This window comes from Muntiacus reevesi, chromosome 11 (assembly GCF_963930625.1).
Source record: "Muntiacus reevesi chromosome 11, mMunRee1.1, whole genome shotgun sequence".
NCBI lineage: Eukaryota > Metazoa > Chordata > Mammalia > Artiodactyla > Cervidae > Muntiacus > Muntiacus reevesi.
The window spans coordinates 19,431,206-19,456,057 of NC_089259.1; the positions used below are offsets into that span (position 1 = coordinate 19,431,206).

Below are 24,852 nucleotides of genomic sequence, written 5' to 3' on the forward strand. Positions count from 1 at the left end.
GTAAAAAGCAAACAAACTGAAGGCAGCAAACAGTAAAAGAAGATAAATTTCTCTTAAAAACAGTTTAAATTCAGGACCCAAAGAGACTTTTTCCTGGTACACAACCTGACTGACTCCTGGATGATGATCACACCAGAGCCCATCGTGAGAGTCAGGTGACTGATGTCATCTGCACTAACTCTTAGCAAATTTCCCCTTGCATTTGGATGTTCTGCCAGCTGGTTCTACTACTGAAGTAATTCAAACTACAAACCCTTTAATAATCACCATACTTCCCATCTTAAGTTTTAGTGACCCATTTCCCTGGCTGCCTACCCCTGTCCAGTTTAAGAGAAGGCAGGCAGAGGGGTCTGGTTCTGTGCGTCCCCCCAGCATGTGCCCACTGCAGACACACGGCGCCCCTCCCGCCCCCACCGCCCAAGGCCCGCCCTGGGCCGAGCGCTGCCGAGCACACACGCACAGGGCCCCGCCAGCGAGAGCCGCGCCCCTGCCCTCACACGCAGGGCCCACTGCCGGCCTGTGGTGGGTCTCAGAACCAGCTGGGCCTGTCTCCCAGAGCTAAAGCACTGTTCTGCCCCACTGTATGAAGCCAGCTGACCTCTATGTCCCCTGTATGTACCCACACACACATGGAGACATGAGCTGCAGCATCGACCTGACACCTAGAGCAAGGAGAACCACGCTGTGCAGGGAAGCCATCACAACTCCTCCATCAAGCTCAGTGTACGACACTTATAATGAGGATTTACACATGACGTACTTCCACTGAGGCCACACAATACAACATAAATTCTAGTCTTAGAATTTAGAGATACAGTGTGGCCAAATATTTTTCTCTCATAAACATTTTTTACCTCACACACCAAACCATTACCCATCTTTATAGTTTAATGCACTAGCCTAATACCAATGAACTTGGCACAGTAACAAAGAAGTAATTAGGTCATTACTAACAAAAAGTTTTTAATTGTTACCATGCAGGGCATTTCCTTAAAAATTAAGAATGGGGATCACAAATCAAGTTGTAACTCAGAAATTATTTAATGAAAGGCAACACAGCAGACACTGTAATTTCCTACCTTCAAAAACAATAAATAATAGTAGTAGGTTATGATACGTGCAACAGTAAAAGCATGCATGAGGTACAGAGGAATAACTGATTATAGATAATTGATTATTTGGGGGATGAACCAACAAAGGCGCTCCAAGGAAATAGCATTTGAGTTATTTTGAAGAATAAAAATTTCACTGAAACTCTAGAATCTTTTGCAGATTACAGGGCATATGCAGAGTGAAGGTTAAGATAAAAGACGTAAAAGGCAAGAAACAACAAATACTTGGATAAAAAACTAAACTAAAATTCAGAACTGCTGGAGAGCAACATTGAAAGAAAAACTGAAGACTGTAAGGATGGGTAAGATTTTCCTGTATTAAAAATAGGTAACTAATAAAGACCCGCTGCATAGCTCAGGGAATTGGTTTCAAAGCTCTGTGACGAACTACATGGGAGAACAATCTAAAAAGGGAGTGAATACATGTATATGTAAAACTGATTCACTTTGCTGCATAGCAAAAACACAACATTATAAATCAATACTCCAATTAAAATTGGGAAAAATAAGAATAATAGAATTTTAATAATAGGGAGAGAGAGGAATAATATTCAGAGGAAATGAGCATATGAGGAGAGAAACAGGAAGCATTCAGGAAATTAGTAGCCTATTTCAGGTCAAGTTTAGAGAAAATATTGGAGAAGGAAAAAGCAACCCACTCCAGTATTCTTGCCTAGAGAACTCCATGGACAGAGGACAGAAGGACAGTCAGACACAACTGAGTGACTAACACACACTTTAGAGAAAATACAGGGGAACAATAAGGAATTTTTCTTCATCTGCTAATCATTTCCTAGTCTTTCCGTTCTACTAAAACAACTCCCACACTAAGTCATCGGTGATCATGTTCTGGCCATGGTGGTAGATGACAATATTACAGGTCTACGTCTTAACAGGCCTCAAAGCTTCCCTGTCAAGGCACTGAGATCCAGCTACTAGGAAAAGAAGCATGAACTAGACCCTTGCACGATGATATACCTTATGGAGAGACAAACGTGACAGAAACAAGAAGCTAGTGCCCAGGCCACGGTGAGCACCAAAGCTCCAGACATGTAAACAAGGCCATCTTGGATGTTCCAGCCCCAGCTAAGCCCCCAGCTCAATAAAGCCAACTCAAAACATTTTGAGAAACAATAAACTGTTACTGTTTCAAGTCACTAAGATTTAGCATGATTTGCTATGCTTCCCAGCAGCATTCAAAACTATTTACCACTCTTTAGAAAGACACTCTCCATTGGCTTTCACGGTAAAATATTCTCATGGTTTTTCTCTGCTGCTTCTGTTGCTCCTGCCGCTCCTCCATCTTCCACCCCACGACTCCCCTCCACCTCTAACACCTAGCCATTCCACACTGCAGTCTCTCAAGGCTCAGCATTAAGCTTTGGTCAGTTTATAGTCTAAACACACAATCCACTTACTCACAGCTTCAAATACTACCTACACTCAATATTTTAAAATTGTACATGTCCAGCCTAGATCTTTCTTTTGAGTACCAAATATTCTTCTGTCTACTTGCCATTCCCTTTCAAATGGCTCAAAGGTACTTCAAACCCAGTTTGCTCAAAACTGAACTCATGATTTTCCTCCAACCAAAATGGAACTACTCTCTCAAGACCTCTTAGCTCAGTGAAAGGCACCACAATCTATCCAGTTTTGCAAGAAGCCATCTCCCTCTTCCTTATACCCCCAAAAGCACTATACATCAGCTAATTTGGTTGATTTAACTCTCTAAATATTCCTTGCAACTGTTGCTTCTTTCTGCTTTATTATCACTAACCTCCATGATCAAGTTGCTGTCAGGACTAATGTAACAATGCCTAACTTGGTCTCCCAACGTCCGTTTGTCTTCCACTCCTCCACCCCCTCTTTCCAGATAAAACCCTTGGAAGACATTCTATTACAGTCATATTAATAACACTACTTGGCATGGTCTCAAAACTCCTTGTGTGGTCAAGCCCAACCTTCTTTCCCATTTTGTACAATGATCCTCCTTCTTTTATGCTGCAAATGGCATTAGCCTTCTTCTAGTCCCTGTCTCAAAACACTCCCTTTGGGAAAGAGCCTTTGTACAGTGCCTCTACCTGGTATGATCCTTCCCACTTTATGTGTAGTAAATGCCCCTCACCCCTTCAAATCTCAGCTTTCAGTGACCTTCTTGACTAGATCTAGTATGCCCTTATTATTTCTCACAGTACATACTCCTCCCTTTTGTAGGATACATGATCACTGCACTTTTACTGTTATCACATGATACTTTTATTAAATGTTTGTCTTCTCAACTAAACCCAAGGGGGCAGAGCTCCTGCTTGTTTTACCACTTGATCCTTAGAGCCTAGCAGTGTCCAGTTCACAGAAGAAACTCAATAAATATGACTGCATGAATAAAATGGATAAATGGATAAATAAGGTAACTGGCTTAACTGTGATGGGTACTGAGAAATCTAGTGGACAATAAAAAGAAATATTTTGAACAAGTGGAATAATACACCTAAATTGTGTGCTTTAGAGTAATTATAGCCAGAGAAAGATAGACTGAAGGAAACCAAGACAAGTTAAGGAGTTGAATAATAGTTTAAGAATAACACCAAGGCAAAAGGAATAGGAAAGAAAGCAAGAAACAAATTAATGAAAACAAAAAGCAAGGGACCAAGACCAAAGACAATTAGAGGAAAAAATACAGATTATGATATGACCCCCAAGGCTCTGACAAGTCTCCACCTCCACTAATACAGTAATGATTTAACGTGTTCAAATGAGAACAAGTTACTGTAACATACAAAACATGACTTTTCAAAATATGAGAAACTAAAGTTCCAAAAGGACATACACACTCTGAAAAAGAGCACTTTTCTTAAAAGATGCACAATAATGTTACCAACTCTACCATATAACCACATACAACTGTTAAATAGTATTCTAAGTTCTTCGGAATCTAACATTTAAAATGAAATAAATTATAAAGTATTAGATCAGAAGACTAACTTAAAGTACATTGGTAAAGAAACTTAAAACACAAAGATACAGTAAAAGCCTGGCAAGTCAGTTTGAGAATCATTATTTCCTAGGTAACTGAGAGCATTTAATGCTTCAAGCATAAACACTTATCAACCAAACTTTCTCCAGTATGCTATATACATCCCTATCATCTGGAAAGACACTGTGCCCCCTAAAAATAACAATAACAACCTTTTCTTCATAAATCAAAGATGGAGTGAGAGATAAAAAGTTAAAGATCTCTTTTGTTCATACCAAATATCGCCCCAAATCACACAGCAAGTTAGCAGGCTGACAATCTGTCATTTACTGAAGGGTGTGCCAGGGTTTTAATTTGACACACTGCTTAAATCATCACATTCAATCCTCCAACATACTTGTCACCTATAACTTATAGAGTCTAAGGTATATCAGCAGTTTAATGTCTCTCCCTGCTTCCCCAAACTTTAACATGAAACATAAATGAAACTTCCTCCATCAGCAGCACATAATTGTCCCTCAAGCTGCATAAATCCCCTTCTTCTTCTTCCATACCATAGAAGTTCATACCATCTTGAGTATCACAGAGTTTGCATCTAAGTCTTCTCCATACTGGATCTGAAGGTTCTTGTGAATCCCTTCTGGCCATCAGAAGTTAAGCAGAACACCAGAGTTTATAGTTTATAGCCTATGCTTATGATCTTGACCTCTTTATGGCACCTTTAGTTTGAAGAGTGTCATTTCAAGTCTACATCAAAGACTACTAGAATTTCATTTGCAGTTCCTATTTGATTAACCTTAGAATATATTCTCTTCATTTCAATGATAAATTACTAGATGACAAAAAAGCTTCTCCTTTTTAAAAGGCTGCTTTAAACAGGTGTTGGATTCACCAGTAATAGTTATTCATAATTGGTAAGAGTCATAATACCATATCATAGTTTTGAAAGTTTTACCTCTCTTCTCAGAAATTTCACAATTTGAACTGCCTATATATTGCACTGCCTGTTTTACCATAGGTACATATGTGTGTATCATATTTTTTGTTTCAATGCTAATTCACTGTAAAATAATTTCCTTAAAATTTTGTTTACAGAACAATTAGGGACACAAATTTAAGTTCTTCGAACTACTATGAGAGGGACTCCCTGGTCCAGTGGCTAAGACTCCACATTCCCAATGCAGGGGGTCCAGGGTTTGATCCCTGGGCAGGGAATACGATCCCACATGCCGCAACTAAAAGATCCTTGATGCTGGAATGAAGATCAAAGATCCCATGTGCTGCAACTAAGACCCAGCGCAACCAAATAAATAAATATTTTAAAAAAAACAACTATGAGACTTCTGGATAAAACATAATAACCAAATGTCATGGGAAACAAGTTTGGATTGTGATTCAAACAAAACAATTGTCAACATTTGTGAGACAAGTAGCGAAACCGGGATATAAATTGGATATTGTACTATTTATTGAACCCCTTAAATTTTTTGCTAAGATCTAAAGAGAAATTAAATTTAAACTAATTCAATTAAGAGTAAGTACACTGTAAATTAAACAATAAAATCTATTAAAATAACTTTTTGCTGAGCCACAGAACATTGCAGGTAAGAGTGTGTGTGTGTGTGTGTACATGCACATGCGCTTACATGTTAAAGATGCATACAGAAGTACTTAGGGTAAAATGAAATGTTTGGAATTTGCTTTAAAATAATCCCCCTAAAAAATGCATATTGTGTATTTAACTGTATAAATGTGTATGGGGCAGGGGCAGAGCAGATGAAACAAGACCAGCAAAATGTGGCTAATGACTTAAGCTAGGGAAGGGTTCCTGAGGTTAATCTCTACTTCTGTGTATGTTTAAAAGTTCAAAAATAATTTTTTTTTTAATTTGGACATATGTGAATAACACAACAATTAAAAACGCAAGCAATTAAAAGCCTCTGTGGAAAGGGAATGAGAAGTCTTGCTTTTACTACTAGCCCTTGTATAAATATCATTAGCCAAATATTCATGTTACTTAAACCAAAACATTTTAACTCTTTTAAATAGAATATAAAAATTTACCCCGACATGAAATGCTAAGAAGGCAAACAGTTCAGCCCAAGTGAGAGCAGAATGATCTACACATGGGTGTCAATATGCGCAGATACAAGTCTCTACAGAGTCCAGCTGAAAGCTAACAAACGTCTCCTGATTTCAAAATGCAGAGAAGGTAGGAAAAGGGTGGATAACATTTAAAACAAAACAAATACAGAATTATCCTTTAGGGGTAGGAGGAGGGTAAGGAAACCTTGACACAAAAAGATTGAAAAACTTGTCTAAGTACTGCAGGTTCTGGAAAAAGCAAGATTTACACCCACATTCTCCCATTTTGCTACATCCTTGTTACATATCTGGATTTTTACCTGATGTTTATACTGTGTTTAATAGTGTTACACTACTAAAAATTTGTTTTCCTCTTTGACTTAAAGTAATTTCAGATTGCTGCTTTCTTGGTTCCTATGTCTGTTTATATATATTTATAAACAAGGCTAGTAGTGTTAGTTGCTAGTCATATCCAACTCTTTGCAATCCCACGGACGGCAGCCTGCCAAGGTTCTCTGTCCATGGGATTTTCCAGGCGAGAATACTGGAGTGGGCTGCCGTTCCCTTCTCCAGAGGATCTTCCTGACCCAGGATCAAACCCTGGTCTCCCGAATTGCAGGCAGATTCTTTACCGTATGAGCTACAGAGAAATCCTTATAAACAAGGTTGACTTAACATTAAAAACTAATCAATGTAATTCACTATATTAACAAAACTAAAAAAGAAAAATCATATAACCTCAACATGTGCATAAAAACTGACAAAATTGCATACTCATAATTTTAAAAAAAACAGCAAACTGGGAACAAAGGAGAACTTCCACAATCTGATACAAGGAATAAAAAAAAAACTATAGTTAAAATCACACTTACTTGGTGAAAGGTTTCACTCCCACCCCATTCCCCAAGACTGGGAACAGGCAAATATGTCTACTTACCACTTCTACCGGTACATTTAGTCAAGAAAAAGAAACAAAAAATGGACAAATACTGGGAAGAAGTAAAATAGTCTATGTTCACAGTTCACATTAAGAAAAAAAAAAAAAATCAAGAAATGTGGATAAAACTACTAGATAATAAGTGATTTTAGGAAGGTCACAGAATTCACAGTCAAAATATAAAAGTAAAATATATTTCTATGTAATAGCAACAAATAATCAAAATTTGAAGGTAAAACTAGGAATTTACGAAAGTATCAAAATCTATGTGCAAAACTTACAAAAGGAAAACCCACAAACATTCCTGAGAAAAATCAAGACTTAAAAAATCTGAGCAAGGGACTTCCCAGTGGCTGACTCCACACTCACAGTGCAGGGGGCCTAGGTTCCATGTCTGGTCAGGGAATTAGATCTCACATTTTGCAACTAAAGATCTTGAGTGCCACAACTAAGAACCAGCACAGCCAAATAAAAAAAAAATTTTTTTAATAATAATAAAAGAATTTTAATCTGAGATACATACTTTGCTCATTTATCAGAATAATCAATAATGCAAAATGTGCATTTTCCCCAAATTAACTTAAATATTCAATGTAATTACAATCAAAATTGCAGTAGTGTTTCCTGTAAAACTTAACAAGCTGATTCTAAATTTACATGGAAATTCAAAGACCTAGAACAGACAAAACAAGTCTAAAAAAGAAAAAGCTGGAGACAAACTGACTTCAAGGTTTACAAAGCTACACTGGTAGACAGAGTTGTACTGGCAGAAGACAGAAACAGAGATCAACAAAACAGAAAATCCAAAAACAGACACTAAAATAAGCGGCCAGTTGACAAAGATGCCACAGCAATTCAACGCGTAAAGGATAAACTTTTCAAAAAGTGACACTGATACAACTAGTTAACAGGGTCAAAAAGTGACACTGATACAACTAGTTAACAGGGTCAAAAAGTGACACTGATACAACTAGTTAACAGGGTCAAAAAGTGAACCTCAACACTTTCTTCCTATCATACAATAAAATTTCTAAATGAATCACGACCCTAAAAGTAAAAGTTAATACTATAAAACTCCTTAAAGAAAATACAGCAGAAAGTTAGTAACATTGAGTTTGGCAAAGATTTCTGAAATAGTTCACAGAAAGCACAAACCATAAAAGAAAAAAACAAAAATATCTGCTCTTTAGACAAGACTGGGAGAAAATATTTGAGACATGTATCCAATAAAAGACTTGTATCCAGAATATGTGAAAAATTCTTATAGCTCAATAACAAGACAAACAATCCAGTTTTTTTAAAATGGGCAAGAGAATCAGAACACTCACTCCACTAAAGATATACAGGTGACACAAGACATGAAAAGATGTGCAACATCATCAGTCATTAATTAAGGAATGCAAACTAATCAAAATGAGATACCACTACAAACCCACTATACTGTCTAAAATTTAAGACTGAAAAAAATCAAGTTTATAAGGATGTTGAGCATCTAGAACTCTCATACACTTCCTGGTAGGAATGCAAAAACAGTATAGCCACTTTAACTGTTTAGCAGTTTCTTATGAAGGTAGATATACACTATGGTAATATTACCTACCAATTGCACTCCTAAGTATATATACCCAAGAGAAATGAAAATATATGCCCACAAAACGATTCTCATGCCAATGTACACAATGACTTTATTATAATAGTACTGGGGGAAAAAATGAAAAAACCCAACTATTATACCTTGGTGAGTGGCTAAACGAACTATAATACAGCAATACAGTGAAACACTACTCAATAAGAAGGAGTGAACTACTGGTAGATGCAACAACATAAGTGAGGACTTCTCTGGCAGTCCAGTGGTTAAGACTCCATGCTTCCACTGCAGTGGGCGTGGGTTCGATCCCTGGCTGGGGACCAAATGCCAAGCTATGTGGCAAAAACAAACAAGTAAACAACAACAAAAAATGATGTGGATGAGCCTCAAAAGCATTATGCTAACTGAAAGCCAGACACAGACTCCATACTAAATGATTCCACTTATATGCAATTCTAGAAAAGGCAAAATTACATACACACACACACAGTGACACAAAGCATATCAGTGTTTTCCAGGGGACAGTGATAGAAATTAACTGCAAAGGCATAAGACAACTTTTTCAGAATGATAGCTATAGTATTTTATAGCATTGAAGTGAAGTGAAGTCGCTCAGTCGTGTCCGACTCTTTGCGACCTCATGGACTGTAGCCTACCAGGCTCCTCAGTCCATGGGATTTTTCAGGCAAGAATACTGGAGTGGGTTGCCATCTCCTTTTCCAGGGATTTATAGCATTACAGTGCTATTAATAAGTGTTTTTATTTGTCAAAACTCATCAAGTTTTATACTTGAAATTGCTGTATTTTATTACATATAGATTGAAGTTAGACACAAAGGGGACAATAACAACAAAAAAAATATAAGTGAATAAAAATTTTGAGTACCATATATTTAGTGGCAAAAAAGGCAAAGAAAGAGAAGTCCCTGGAATACATATGCCATTTAATTTGGAGTCTGGTGTCTTTCACTATTACCACGCTGCCTCCTAAGAACACCTCTCTAAATATCCAGGGCAGAATATCATTCTCAATCTTTCCCATGGGACACAGAAGATGTGCATGCAAGCACACACGTACACATGCACACGTGTACATACACACTCTCTCTCTTCCCCTCCATGGGAGCAGCAGACTCATTTCTTACGAGGCTAATTTAACTATATACACCTTGCTCTCTCCCACTTAAGGCAACATAACAAAACGAAAGCAACCCAGTGGCTTCATTATAAGGGATAGCTGAAGTACTTTAAACTCTTTAACAGTAAATTACTTGGCACACATTCCACAACATGCTGAGATCCAGATGGGAGTCACCAACAATTTCATTCATTAATTCACTCTGAATAAAAATCTACAAAGAACTAATGCTGTCAGATAATGGCTAAATAAATGGCAAAAATCTGCAGAGTATTAACGCATTATATATCATTGAACTTAAAGAAATTAGGTCAATAGCTATAGCTGTGCTAGGGACAAGGCAGCATTAATGAAATAACTACAGAATGATAATATAGGTAAATAATCAAATGTTAAATTTTGCGGTAGTTATAAATGCTGGAAAAGTTCATTTAGGGTATGAATACCAACTGAGAGACTCCTCTGTGCAGTGACTACTCGTCAATAAAAGGAAGAGAGGCGAGCCCTTGCCCTTGTGGGGCATGGGGGCAGGCTGACACCAATCAAACAAGCACGCAGATTACTATGCAGTCACACACGACACTAAACGCTGTAAGGGAAAAAGGTTTACTTTCTCTTTTTAAACATCAAAACAGAACCCTAAGCTCCAGTCTTAACTAATGCAGATCACTCTCCCCAGGCGAGTCTCTTGCCCTGATATTTTTCTAACAATCTCTACATCCCATTAACACCAGATCTTTCCTGACTGCACCAGTGTTACCTTCATGGGCAAGCCTTCTCTAACCCCTACAAACATTAGAAGTCTCTCCTTTTTGTAGTTTGACAGAGAATAGTAAAGCTAGAATTTCTTGACCACTCATTTTCTCATTTAATCATTACAATAACCATGAGATAGTTATTATCCCCATTTTAAAGATGAGGAAACTGCAGCTTAAAAAAAGTTAAGATTACATTTCTAATTAGCTGCAAAGCAAGGACTCAAACCTGGATCTTTATAACACAAACATATTCTTTAATAGTATTCTTTAGATTAAACCTACTTAAATTGGAAAAGACTGGTATGAATGGATGACATATTTTCTTTCAGGGAAAAAAAAAAAGTATTTCCTAACTCTGTCTTCTGCAAAGGCATGAGGATAATCACCAACTCAACAGTAAATATCATCTCTGAAAGTGAAGTGAAAGTGAAAGTCACTCAGTTGTGTCCAACTCTTTGCGACCCCAGGGACTATAGTCCATGGAATTCTCCAGGCCAGAATACTGGAGTGGGTAGCCTTTCCCTTCTCCAGGGGATCTTCCCAACCCAGGGATCGAACCCAGGTCTCCCACATTGCAGGCAGACTCTTGATCAGCTGAGTCACAAGGGAAGCCCAATATCACCTCTAACACCCCCCTTTTATGGAGTCAGAGGTTAGTTTTCTTTTTGGTATTTAGTAAGGAGAAGGAGAAACTGAAAGACAACTGGAATGCCTGTATTTCTAAAAAGTTAGGTGAGGGTGGAGGAAGGAAATTAAGACATCTTTTATAAGAGATCCTGAAGCTGTACACAGTAAATGAATGTATAAGTAAAGGTGGTTGTGGCTCAGTGGTAAAGAATTCACCTGCCAATGCAGGTGACACTTAGGCTTGGGTTCCATCCCTGGGTCGGGAAGACCCCCTGGAGAAGGAAGTGGCAGCCCACTCCAGTATTCCTGCCTGGAAAATCCCATGGACAGAGAAGCCTGATGGGCTACAGTCCACGGGGTCGCAATGAGCTGGACATGACTTAGCAACTAAACAAAACAACACCCAGGTTATGGTTTCTTATATCATTTCCAAGTACACAGAATCGGGTACGATTCCAGGTCTAGGGCAAAACGTACAAGATAAACTTAGAACAAGCTGTCAAACTACAAGATAAGGATATTCCCAAAGTTTTTAAAGCATAATTAATTCTTTACCACCCCTTTTATTTCAGAAACTAAAAACTGGCCCTCGAAAGCCTAATCTTTCTTCCTTCTTACCAAAACCCCTCAATTTCTGCTGGACACATGGCCACCCAAGTAAAGATCCCATTTTCTACTCTGCCAGCTTCTAGTTGATGGACTCTGACAGGAACTGCCATATACAAGGCTTAGGTCATCTCCATACTAGGAAGCTGCCTGCCCTCCATATCCTTCACTCCTTCCCACAAGCTGAAAGTCAGCCTAAGTATTGAACTAGGATGTGTGTTAAAACCAGTATCAACCATTCAGATAAAAGCAACAAAGGAGATGGAACCCAGGGCCTAAACAATAGGCTGGAGCAGAATCACAGTACCTCCCAGGCCACTAACCAGCTTTGTCTTTGATGTGAGACAAAAAGAAACTTCCTATTTTAAGCCACTAATACTTCTGTCCCAATTATAGCAGCTAAACCAATATCTTAAAAAAATCAGTATCTTTCCAGAAGCTTTTCCGAATCCTTGAAAGTTGAACTGGATGTTTGTCAATTCTTTTGCTCTGTGGCAGAAAATATGCATTCAAAGAGACACTGTGCATTAAAGGCAGGGAAACACCCATTCTAATCAAACCAATGCTAAACGCCTCTTTGTGATGTAATAAACAGGAAGCTGGCTCCTCCAGGATCAAGTACCATTCTAGTCCCATTACTCAGATCTGCTTGGATGATGTAGATGAGGAAAAAAGCTTCAAATAAAATGAGTACTTCTTAAATCTACTTCCTCAAATATAATACAGCCTTAGCACTTACCCATAATGAACAACAACAAAAATCCATATAAATAGTTATCAGGCCCTTAGAGATTCATTTACATTTCCTCCTTCCCAATATGTGTAGAAGACTTAAGTCCTTCACCATTCTTTCCCTTAGATTTTACCCTTCTACAATCATAATCCTCAGTTATTTTTCTGTTTATATGCAAGGACAGCTTAAAATCCAAGGATACCCAAGATGAAATTATCTGATGGAGAAAAGGTATGTGAAAGAAATCTGCCTATCCTAGAACCTGCTTCTTAGGATTAGAGAGAACACCACACTGTTACAGCACCTTTATATGTCTGCCTAGTATGAGTGTTATTAAAAAGGATGTACTAAATGTCACTGAATTTTTCACTTGAGAATGATTATGTTATATGTATTTCAGTCCAATAAAAAAAGATATAAAACTTAGCAAAAAGCCAAGCCCTTTACCAACTTCATTAAAATGAATCAAGACAAAGATGAAAGTGGGAGAGAAAAAAATAAATGATGATGATGAGAAAAAAATAAATGATGATGATGATTGTACAAATCTGACATCCAAAAAGAACAGAGACAAAGGAAGGAAAAAATCACTAAAGAAATAAGAACATTTCTGAAACTTAAAAGATAAGAGTTTCTAAATTAAAGGGGCCTGCCAGGAGCTAAACACAAAGTCTAGTAGCAGTAAGATAAGTAATCAAGTGAAATGATGAACATAAACTGGGAGAACAGCGACAAGAAAGCCCTAAAAAGTGCAGAGAAGAAAGCACAACTAACGGCCTGAAAGCATTACAAGAGGGAGCATTTGACCCGTGCCTCAACAAATACTGAGTAGGTTTTGGACAAATAAAGGTGGAAAGAAACAGGAAACATTTCAAACTTATGGAACAGGCTCTGACAAATAAAGAGTGTCATGTACTCAAGGAACAATGGGGTCAATTCAGTGTTGGTGAAGCACTTAAAGGTAGTAAAAACCAAATAAATCACGGAAAAAGTTAGAATAAATTTATCAAGGACTTTCATGCCCAATTAGGGAATACAAATATTCCAAGGTAGGAAATAAGGGGAAAAGGAAGCACACCTAAGTGGCACCAAAACTCAATCAGAAAAAAAAGGCAAGTGAAAGTCGCTTAGTTGTGTCCAATTCTGGGAGACCCCATGGACTATACAGTTCATGAAATTCTCTAGGCCAGAATACTGGAGTGAGTAGCCATTCCTTCTCCAAGGGATCTTTCCAACTCAGGGACTGAACCCAGGTCTCCCACACTGCAGGCGGATTCTTTGCCAGCTGAGCCACAAGGTAAGTCCAAGAATACTAAAGTGGGTAGCCTATCCCTTCTCCAGGGGATCTTCCCAACACAGGAATTGAACCGGGGTCTGCTGCACTGCAGGCAGATTCTTAACCAACTAAGCTATGAGGGAAGCTCCTTATTTTAAAGTGAAAGTCGCTCAGTTGTATACAGTCCATAGAATTCTCCAGGCCAGAATACCAGAGTTGGTAGCCTTTCCCTTCTCCAGGGGATCTTCCCAACCCAAGGATCAAATCCAGGTCTCCTGCATTGCAGGCGAATTCTTCACCAACTGAGCCACAAGGGAAGCAGGTGGGGGTGGGCAAATGGGTAAAGGTGATCAAAAAGTACAAACTTCCAGTTATAAAATAAATAAGTCACAGGGATGTTATACAGCATAGTGACTACAGTTAACAATATTGTATTGTATACCTGAAAGTTGTTAAGAGAATAGATCTTAAAAGTTCCTATCACCAAAAAAATTTTTTTCTATGTATAGTGGTCAGTGTTCACTTAAGTTATTTTAGTGATTGTTTCACAAGACATAAATGTAGAATCACTGTGTTATATACCCGAAGCTAATACAATGTTATGTCAATTATCTCAGTTTTTCAAAAGATACATGTGTGAGTGTATATATATTTCAGAACATATTCATCACCCAAAAAAGAAACCACATACCCACTAGCATCTCCTCTTATCCCTAAATCCTAGCAACCATTATTTCTGTTTGTATGGTACTGATTATTCAGTCATTTCATTTAAATGGAATCTTTTATGTCTGACTTCTTTCACTTAGCATATTTTCAAGGTTCATCCACATTGTAGTGTATGTTAGAATTTCATTCCTTCTTACGGCTGCATAATATCCATTGTATGGATATACCACACTTCTTTATCCATTCAACAGTTGATGAACATTGTACTGTTTCTACTTTTTGGCTATTATAAATAATACTGATAAGATATTTTATGTAGAAATTTTCTCATTTCTCTTGGGTACATACCAAGAAGCAGCGTTCTGGGATCACAGGGTACTGTGTCAAACTTCTTAAGGAACCGTCAACCTACTTTCCACAGCAGCTATATCACTTTATATTCCTACCAGCAATGAGGGTTCCAGTTTCTCTACATTTTCATCAACATTTCCTTCATCCATTTTTTAAAGTTGTAGCCACTGAAGTAGGTATAAAGTAGTATCTCATTATGGTTTTGGTTTGCATTTCCTTAACGGCTAATAATGATGGTGAACATCTTTTCACATGCTATTGGCCATTTGTCTGTCTTCTTTGGAAAAATGTTTCAAATCTGTGACCCATTTTTTTTAATTGGGTGTCTTTTTATTTCTGTGTCTTAAGAGTTCCTTTTATATTCTGGATACTAGGCCCTTATCAGATATATGATTTGCAAATATTTTCTTCTATTCTGTTCCTGTCTTTTCCTCACAGTATCCTTCGAAGCACAAATGCTTTTAATTTTGATGAAGTCAAATTTATCTAATTTTTTTTTGGTTGTGTTTCTGGTGTTATGTCTAAGAAACCACTGTCTAATTAATCCAAGGTCATGAAAACTTATGCCTAGGTTTTTTTTTCAAGGGTTTTAGCTCTCACATTTAGGCTGCCCACTCGTTTTGATTTCATTTTTGTAATATGGTGTCAGGTAAGACTCTCTTGCATGCGGATGTTCAGCTGTCCACTACCACTGCTTGAAAAGACTACTCTTAGCCCATTAAAATGTCTTATCTCCCTTTTCGAAAATCAACTGACCAAAAATGTATGGGTTTGTTTGTTGATCTATATGCCTATCCTTAAATACTACTGCACTGTTGGTGGTTTTGTTTTTTCAATCCCACACTAGAGTATGAAGAGTAATGGACTTCAAGTAAAAATAAGACCCAACAGTCAAGTCCCACCTCTGCCTCTTACTTGGGAATCGGCTATAAGACGACTCATTTTCCTCACTCATACAGAACTAGTAAGATGTGAAATTATCTTGTAAACAATAAAAGGTAATATAACTAATTTTGTACATGTTTTCTTAATTACTACAATCAATCTCATAAATTTTGGCAGCCAGGAATAAAAGCACTTAATAAGAATCTTTCACTATTTATTTCTTAAGAAACAGTACCTAGCACATATTGAGTGAGTGAGTGAAGTCGTTCAGTTGTGTCCAACTCTTTGCGACCCCATGGACTGTAGCCCACCAAGCTCCTCTGTCCATGGGATTCTCCAGGCAAGAATACTGGAGTGGGTTGCCATTTCCCTTCTCCAGAGAATCTTCCCGACCCCTCAATAAATATTTATTGAGTGAAATTAACTATTTTTCAATATTCTTTCTATTTATTTCCTATGTTAAGACTGAAGAAAAAACTTAAAATTTTAAATCATCAGGTTCTTTCTTTAGCAATTATTTCCTTGGGGAAAAAAAGGAAGCAAATTTCCCTTAGGCTACTTCTAGCTTTTGAGAATTATCCAATACTGCATTTAAGATGGTTCTCCTCATATGATATTTAATAAGGAAAGGAAAAATTTAAATATAAAAGTCAAAGTGTATTAGATAAGATTTAGTAGCAACCTGATTTATTTAGTTGGTAGTTTCTACAGTTACACTCTACAGTTGCAGTGTATACTCTTAAAGAGGAAAAAACACCTTTCTATTTTTTTGTTCCAGCAGTATAAGATCAATAATTTGTTCAGAGGAAAGAGCAATTACTTGGGAATCAACAATATGTTTTACTCCAACAATTTCAAAAGTGAGGTCTAATTTTTTAGTATTATTGCTATAATTACCTACCATAAAATGCAACCAGTTTTAAAAGTGTCCAATCCAAACTATATCTAATCTCTTGAGATAAATCATAATGAAGAAGAGTATTTTAAAAATAATGTATATACACATAAAACTGAGTCACTTTGCTATACAGCAGAGATTGGTACAACACTGTAAATCAACTATACTTCAAGTTAAAGAAAGGAAAAGTGGCATCCAATCCAATTATTTTTAGTAAATTTACAAAGTGGTGTAAATTTTTAGATCATTTTTAGACCATCCAGTTTTAGACCATTTCCAACACCATGAAAAGATCCCTCATTTCCATCTGTAGTCAACCCCCAGTTCATTCCCAAGCAACCACTAACCTATTTTATGGACATTCCATAAAAAACAGAATCATACAACATGTGGTCTTTCACACCTAGGATAATGTTTTGGAGGTTCATCCACCCTGTAGCATGTCAACAGTTCATTTATTTTCATTGTTAAATAGTATTCCAAGTTTATTTTGTGCCTGATTATAAAACAACCCACAATCTGTGTTCTCTTTTACAAGGAGGTTTAAAAAAAAAGGCTATCCAAAATAGTTACTCCTCATATACTCCACACCACTGCCACTGTCTTTCTAAAATCCAAAACTGACCATTTCTTCCTCACACACTATGGGTCATGCTGACCTGTCCAGTCTCATTCCCTGCTGCTTCTTTCTTGAACACTCTGCCAACAATCAGTTACTAAGGTATACATGGTTTTCCAAGGCTCTCTTCTATCACCTTTTATTTTCTTGTACTCATCTACTTTACAAACTTTCATTAAGTTTTCAAAGTCCAACTTAACACATAATTTTCCAGTTCCAGCCTCACTTTCTCAGCAATAATCAGACTATTTCTAATCACAATAATCAAATTGTGCTATAATCAAATTTCTTCTGACACCATGCCTTCAACTGTTTACCTCTCTCTCTTACCAAACTCATCCCAGCACCTAACCTCATGTCTGAACATCACTGGTATCCAGTAAGTATCTGTTCAATTAAACAATATGTTCTGATTGCTAATATTCTTCTGCTCACTTCAATAATGAAGATCCACTGTACTCTAAAACTGAAGGTAAAAGGACCTAGCAGACATAATGTAGCACAACTGCATAGATCTAGGGCAGTGGTCTACAAAACAGGGTATACTCCAGGGGTCAGCAAATCATGGTCCTCCAGCCAAATCCAGCCCACAGCTTGTTTCAGTAATAAAAATTAAATTGAAAACAGTCACATTCATTCATTTAATGTATTGTCCGTGGCTGCTTTTACCCTACAACAGCAGAGTTGAGCAGTTCCAACAGAGACCATATGGGCTGAAAAGTCTAAAATATTTACTATCTGGCCTTAAAAACAATTTGCAACCAGAATTACATCACGATGCATGGTGAAGGGAAAGAAAATATCACAACTGCCTTTATGTAAGTTTTTTCATCTCATCTTTCAAAACTTCTATTTTTGTTTATGCTTTCTAATATTAATACATCAGTGATATATAATTACTAAATATAAAAATGCACATACATTAGGGATGGTGCATGTCCATAGTATTATTAACTATTACAGGTGACTCAATTAAAAAAATTTTTTTTAAACAAAAAACCTAGTAAGTCTCACTAGGACAGACAAGTTTTAGAGTTTACTTGAAAATTGAGCAATCACAATTATTATATGAACAATTGGGTTCTGTATGTGCTTCAAAGCACAGGGAAAGAGGCCTAGCATGAAATATTTTTCAAACCTAAATGCTCAAAACATCTCTAAGGAACCTTCTATGAGGTTAAAAATGTAATTCAAACGTTGCAGATAGTACTGATTCTTCAAGTTGAATGCAATAAAATATGTGTTACATATATCTGAACTGCTTCAAAAGTGCCTATGGTTTTTAAAAAATCAGTGTAACAGACAAATCAAATTCCAATTTGCCCTTCTAAGTCCTGAAGCCCAATTGCCTGATATATAATTGAAAGATGATAAACATATAAGCTAATAGAATACTTCACTACATTTTTTTTTAAATCCACGGGTACTTAACATAAAGTGCTTTTGTAAAAAAAAAGTGTTCCTCAGCTGTGATTGTAGGCTGTTTCCACTTAAGACAACAGATACTAACCTAAGATTCTGAAGGACCCAGGAAATACCACATTCCTCCTTTTATAGGTCCTTAAGGTTAGGAAGGTGGTTTCTTGTAACTCAAAAGTTGAGGTCTGATTGCCATGCTCAACAAATTTATAAACTGAATTTACCAACTGAACCTGAATTTGTCAGGTTAGGGTTGTCATTCTGTGTTGAATCACGTTCTCCGACAAATAGTCACAGCCCCCAGAGAGAACTACACTCTACTCTGCTCACCTTTAAGGCTCTTTCTGAGGCCTTCCGAGATGACTAGCATCAGACTTTTGAGGAAGGCTAGCCATTAGACAAGGCTTTTCCCCACGATCTGACTGCTTGAAGTGACATCCAGGACCAGGTCGATCCTGTATCCAGGAATCACGACCCTCCCTGAGGCACCAGTCATCGTGAGACAGTCAGTGCACTTTGGCACTTCTTGAAAACCACTGGACTGCTCCTTTAGCTGAAAGGAAAAAAAACATCAAAACCACAACAAACAAAACAAAGGGGGAAAAATCAGTAATTCAACCTGAAAAGACAGAACGTGGGGAAAAATATACCAAAACAGCCTTGTCTAGGACAAAATGTAGCCTTCCCTTGAAGTAGATCAGTTTCAGTATCGTTCCAATCACTGCACAACATTTATTCCTAATATACAAGCCTAAAAAACTGTAAATCTGTTCTATTACACCTGAAAACAAAGCTTCAAAGTGGAAGTTATGAATAATAACTATTTATGGAACACACCTAAATAATGTAATGAAGGTATTTACAAAAAAACTAACAGCCTCAGGCTTAGGCAAATGTGTCCCAACAGGAGTACAAGTTTTCAGCTTTTTCACACTCTTAAATTGTAATCTGACTTAGAGAGGCATGAAATACACCTAACAGGCAGACCTGAATTGAGTTTAATTGGCAGAAAACTGTCAATGCCGTCAAAGCCAATCTACTAGTACTCTTAAATTACATACTGTTGAACAGAAAAGGAATTAAGTTTCCATCCTCTTTAAAAAGACTTGACACTACTACAAGGAATACCCCTCACACACATACAATGCTCTTATCCTAGCATTAAGAATATCAATCTTCACACTTGTTTAAAATAAGCACTTAAAAGATGCTTACATTATGGCTTTAAACAAAACAACTCAAAGATCTGATAAATAATAAAATGACTTAATGTTTATTTAATCTGCTTCAAAACAAAAATTCTATCAGAATCCAAAGATAAAATTCTGCTTATTTCTGGTTTTAAATACAAATTACTTTTCCTAAGACATAACATTGAAAGGCAAGAAAAAGTCTTTATGTTTATTGTGTTAGAACTTGCTCATAACTCCTATAATACATCTGTACCCTAAAAATAATGATACTTTATCAAACAATTATTTTATATTCTTTTCTACTACTTATCCCATATACCCATTTCAGTTACCACTACCAAATCCACACAGATTCCCATGTTGGAAATCTCAAAATATTACTAAACTATTATATTTTGTTTTTACTTGTCTGAAAATATGGTTAAAGCTTGACCTGTGTCCCCCACAAAAATATGCATACACATCTAAATAATATCTGGTTAAAGATTTCAGGTAATACACAGAACCCTCTGAAATCCAAGCAAGGACCCTTGGTTCAAAACCCTGTCAAATACCTTGCTTTGTTCTAGGTCCTGCCTAGCATACCTGACTCAGATTTCTGCCTTCCTACGCAGGCACTGGCTTCGTTTCAGCACATCCCATGTTTTTCCTGGGTTATTGTGTGTATTGATAGTTTGCTAATTCTTCCCAGTTTACCATCTTTCAACTCTATCTTCTTTCATGTTCCAGCAAAGTACACTTACTAAAATGCACATCTGCTCATGTGACTTACCTGCTTAATATCTTCAGTACCTCCTCAGCATATGTTAAGAAAATCACCTCCTTAAGGTGGTTATCTGGCCTCTACCTGCATTTCAAGCACACACTCCTCCTCCCTACACTGGCCACACTCTCATTATATAATTTACCGCCTCCCAATACACTGTTTTCATACTTTTATATACACTGTTCCCTCTTCCTGCAGTGTCATGGCTCAATTCCTTACTCATTTCTCAAAACTTAGCTTCTTTCTTTATTTCTGTCATGATACTTACCTCAGAGTACTAAAAATGCTTATTTACTTTCCTATCTTCAAAGATAATGTTGTCTAGGGGCAAAAGTCTTGCTTAATTCCATCTTTGTGTCCTCAGTACCCAGACTAAATATAAATGTATGGTATGCCACTATTCTTGTACACAAACCAAAGTCACTATGCAGCGCAAGAAAAATCATTGCTTAATCTAAAATATACTTTAAGCATTCAAAATTGGAACAATTCATTATAGAAGGGTATTTTAGCAGCAACTCTCTAGTAAGTAAAAATTAAGTCTAACTATCACTAGTTCTATATACATATCACTTTTTAAAATAATGCTAGTTACAAATATCCAAATCAGGAATTAAGGAATAACAAAGATAACAGAAAACTATATAGTCCTTTAGATAAAAGCTCCTAAGTCAAATAACCAATAGTATGAAATATGAACTAATACTCCCCTCGTTTCCACTGTCCTCCCCATCTCAGTCTCAGGGTCTGGGCGTCCTCTTCAATAGAACACACCATATGCATCAACTATAAAGACTGGCTACAGTCAGTACAGAGGTTACTTCACAGCTATCCAATAATGATTCTAAGTTATACCAAACACAATAAAGAATGTATTCACAGAAGATCTATTCCATACCCTTCAAACACCCAATTCCCAAGTTTAACAATTCTGAAGGTCAAGAGTCAATTTTTAAACAAAACACTGCTAGTGAAAGTTGCTCAGTCGTGTCCAACTCTTTGCGATCCCCATGGACTATACAGTCCATGGAATTCTCCAGGCCAGAATGCTGGAGTGGGTAGCCCTTCCCTCCTCCAGGGGATCTTCCCAACCCAGGGATTGAACCCAGGTCTCCCGCACTGCAGGCAGGGTCTTTTATCAGCTGAGTCACAAGGTAAGTCACATGTATTTCGAGACATGTACATGAAAAACAGTTTTATCTTGCTTTGTTAAAGTGACTTATTTTCACTTTTTTTTTTTTTTTGTAGTTTAAAAATGTATGTATTTGTAGTTTCAGTTATGTTTTGAAACCATGGTCTCCAAACCAGACTGCATCAGAACCAACTTGGCCACACTGAAACAAGTGCCGATTCCCAGGTCACCGCCCAGACCAATGGAACCAAAAGTTCCAGAACTAGAGGTGAAGCATGCACGTTTTATAAAACACTCAGGTGGCTTTGATGGAGCCATTTGAGAACTACTTTTCTAAGTAACAGTCATTTATATATGGAAGAGTCAGAATCAGAAGAACAGAAACACCTGCAAATGAAATTTTCCTTACATGTGTGGGATCGCTTTTGCTTATTGGTTCTGACAGGCTAATAAATGCAGGCTGAAGTTGTCTCACACAATGAATAAAAACTATTTTGATATAGCTTAATACAGAATTCTAGATAATACATTAGTAATTGCAGCCATACAACTTCACTAAAGAGTGATCAGCCAGCATTTCTTTTTAATTATTATATCATAGTGTTTGTCTAGAGGCAATCCTTAAAGAGTTTTTTTTTTTTGCTGATTTCAAACTCAAATCCTTAAGAGTCTGACTTTGAAAAAAGATATATTTTAAGAGTATTGCAAATATGAATTACTGAAAATTCATTACAGTATTAAAATATATCACCAATCCTTTTAATTGTGCATTTTTATAATTACATATTTTAAAATATTATTAATTGTTGATATATATATACATTTCTATAGCATACCAGAAGTAAGGGGTTGAGAGAACAGGGCCAAAAATATGGGTACAAAAGAAAATGTGAATGATCTACATCTAACAAATTCTTATTAAATGTTCCGGAAAGGTGAATTAACAGAGACTAACATACACAGTCATGTTATAATATGTTCAGAACATCTGGATCAGTAAGACAAAAGCTAATCTTGATAACGAAAACTCAGAAACGTATAAATGCATTTAATACATTCTACCATACTACAATAACATCCTTCAAGATTCCTTAGAATTCTTTTTGAAAAAGAAAAAATAAAAACAAAAGTCTCCCAAATTCTAAGTGTACTGGGAAACAACAATTTAAAATATGCGTCTAAAAATCTTTGCATGATTAAAATAGTTTCAACAGCTTCTGGCACATATTTTGGTAACTTTAGTGAAACAAAATACTTTATGGGGGAATGGAGATGCGGTTTCTGATTTCAGATAGTAGAAACATTTTAAAATTCTGGATTGTCTTTTAAATATTACACAACATGAAGAGTTAAATGCAAACTGCAATTATAGATCCTAACTATAGATTATCCTTGTGAAAAGTAAATTCATTCTATATTGCCCAGAATGATCCAAAAAAATCACTAATACCAGTCCACATCTCAAAGACTGACAGGACTTCTGCATCAACTTTTGAGAATTGAAAAACTGAAAGGTAAGATCACAAAGGACAGCCACTTTAATACACAGTTGAGCTTACTCAGACATTTCTTTCTACAAACAAGTACTCTTTCAAGAAGTTATGAAAGTAGCAGTCCTAGTTTGTCTTGAAAAGCTGGAAAACTCGTAAGGAGGCAAAACTTTTCATGTCAAAAGCCAACAGGTTTTTTTGACTGCAAATATCTTCTCTAAAACATTAGCCTCTAGGGCAATCACAACATTGATAAAGACATGCAAAGAGTCTTCAGCAAATCTCAATATCTGAAAGGTAACACTACTATTAGCACTTTCAAGGAAGAGAAAAATAACTGCTACATGATCCTGGAATGTCATTCATCACCAAGAAGGGACTGGCAAGATTTCTTCTGGCTACTTTATTGAGCAATATAGTTAGCCACATGTTCCTGGAATCACAGCACAGAAGTTTTCCATTGCAAAAGAGTATTAAAGAAGATCTTCTCAAGCAATAAAAACCAGAAAATTTTTTCAGTAACTCTAATTATAATTTGGTGAATCTACCAAAACATCTGATACATTAGTAACATAACATGATGAATGATACTAGAAGTATCTGACCACAAGTATGCTTATCAACACCAAAGATGACTATGGCAATAAGAAATACACAGATTTCTCATGTATCAGAATTCAAGGTCCCATCTAACTCCTACCTCATAAATGAAAACACTGCAAAAAAAAAAAAAAATTTTTTTATCAAACAGCTATATTTAAAAAGAAAAAAAGTCAAAAGATAACATATTCTTCTACCATAGGCCATCATCAAAATTTCCAGAGTTATCCAAAAACACTACACTAGAAACACACTCATGAACAACTCAGACAATGGACTGGATTTTCATTAAATAAGGCCAAAAAAAATAATTAAAATCATAAATTAAGGTAAAATGATGTTACACAGCTCAGGAGTTTCGTCCATAATACATGCTGTTTCTCTTCTAACTCCTAACACACTGCTAAATGATGACCTGTCATAGGGGAAATAGTATCCCTGTTATTATTTTGATAAACAAGTTGTAAGTAATTAGATCATTCAGGCCTGTACAAATTTAGCCAGGTCAGGAGGCAATATGGCACCAAGATTTTCCATAAACTATTTTCTAGGCTCAAAACAACTTTGTACCAAGTTTCTCTATAACTTTCACAGGCATAATCTATGAGCCACATCCTATATGAAATCACAAGATCCTTGAATTTAATCAAAATTAAAATGACTATAAAAATTTACATCACACAGGATTTGATACATGCACAGGATAGATAATATTAACCCTCCTCTCCTCCTTTAGTGCTTCCATACACCTAGTATGTATCTCTATTCTATCACTCATAAAACCATTTAACAGACAATCCTCCCCCATAAGACTGTGAACTTAAGAACCAGAAACCCACCCTATTCATCTTTGTTATCTTCACTACCTAGAAATGCCCTGGTCATAATGGTCATTCAAGGGACACTTACAGAACAGGAACATAATACCCATGTCACAAATGCACAGAGAGGGGAAGCAGACAACAGTAAATCAGGTAAGTAGAATGCAAATTTCAAG

At 36.6% G+C, this 24,852-nt stretch overlaps 1 protein-coding gene across 3 annotated transcripts in view; it reads right to left on the reverse strand.

The window, feature by feature from the left end:
- The window catches only part of INTS6 (integrator complex subunit 6), a 78,991-nt gene that overhangs the window by 30,539 nt on the left and 23,600 nt on the right, over positions 1-24,852 (reverse strand). Inside the window, exon 1 of one of the 3 annotated variants that reach the window (XM_065902438.1) lies at positions 19,005-19,144. The exons of the other annotated variants lie outside the window; for them this stretch is intronic. The gene's annotated coding sequence lies outside the window, so the exon portion shown is untranslated. Of the gene's footprint in view, positions 1-19,004; positions 19,145-24,852 lie in introns of those variants that run through there. 3 annotated transcript variants of the gene reach the window in all.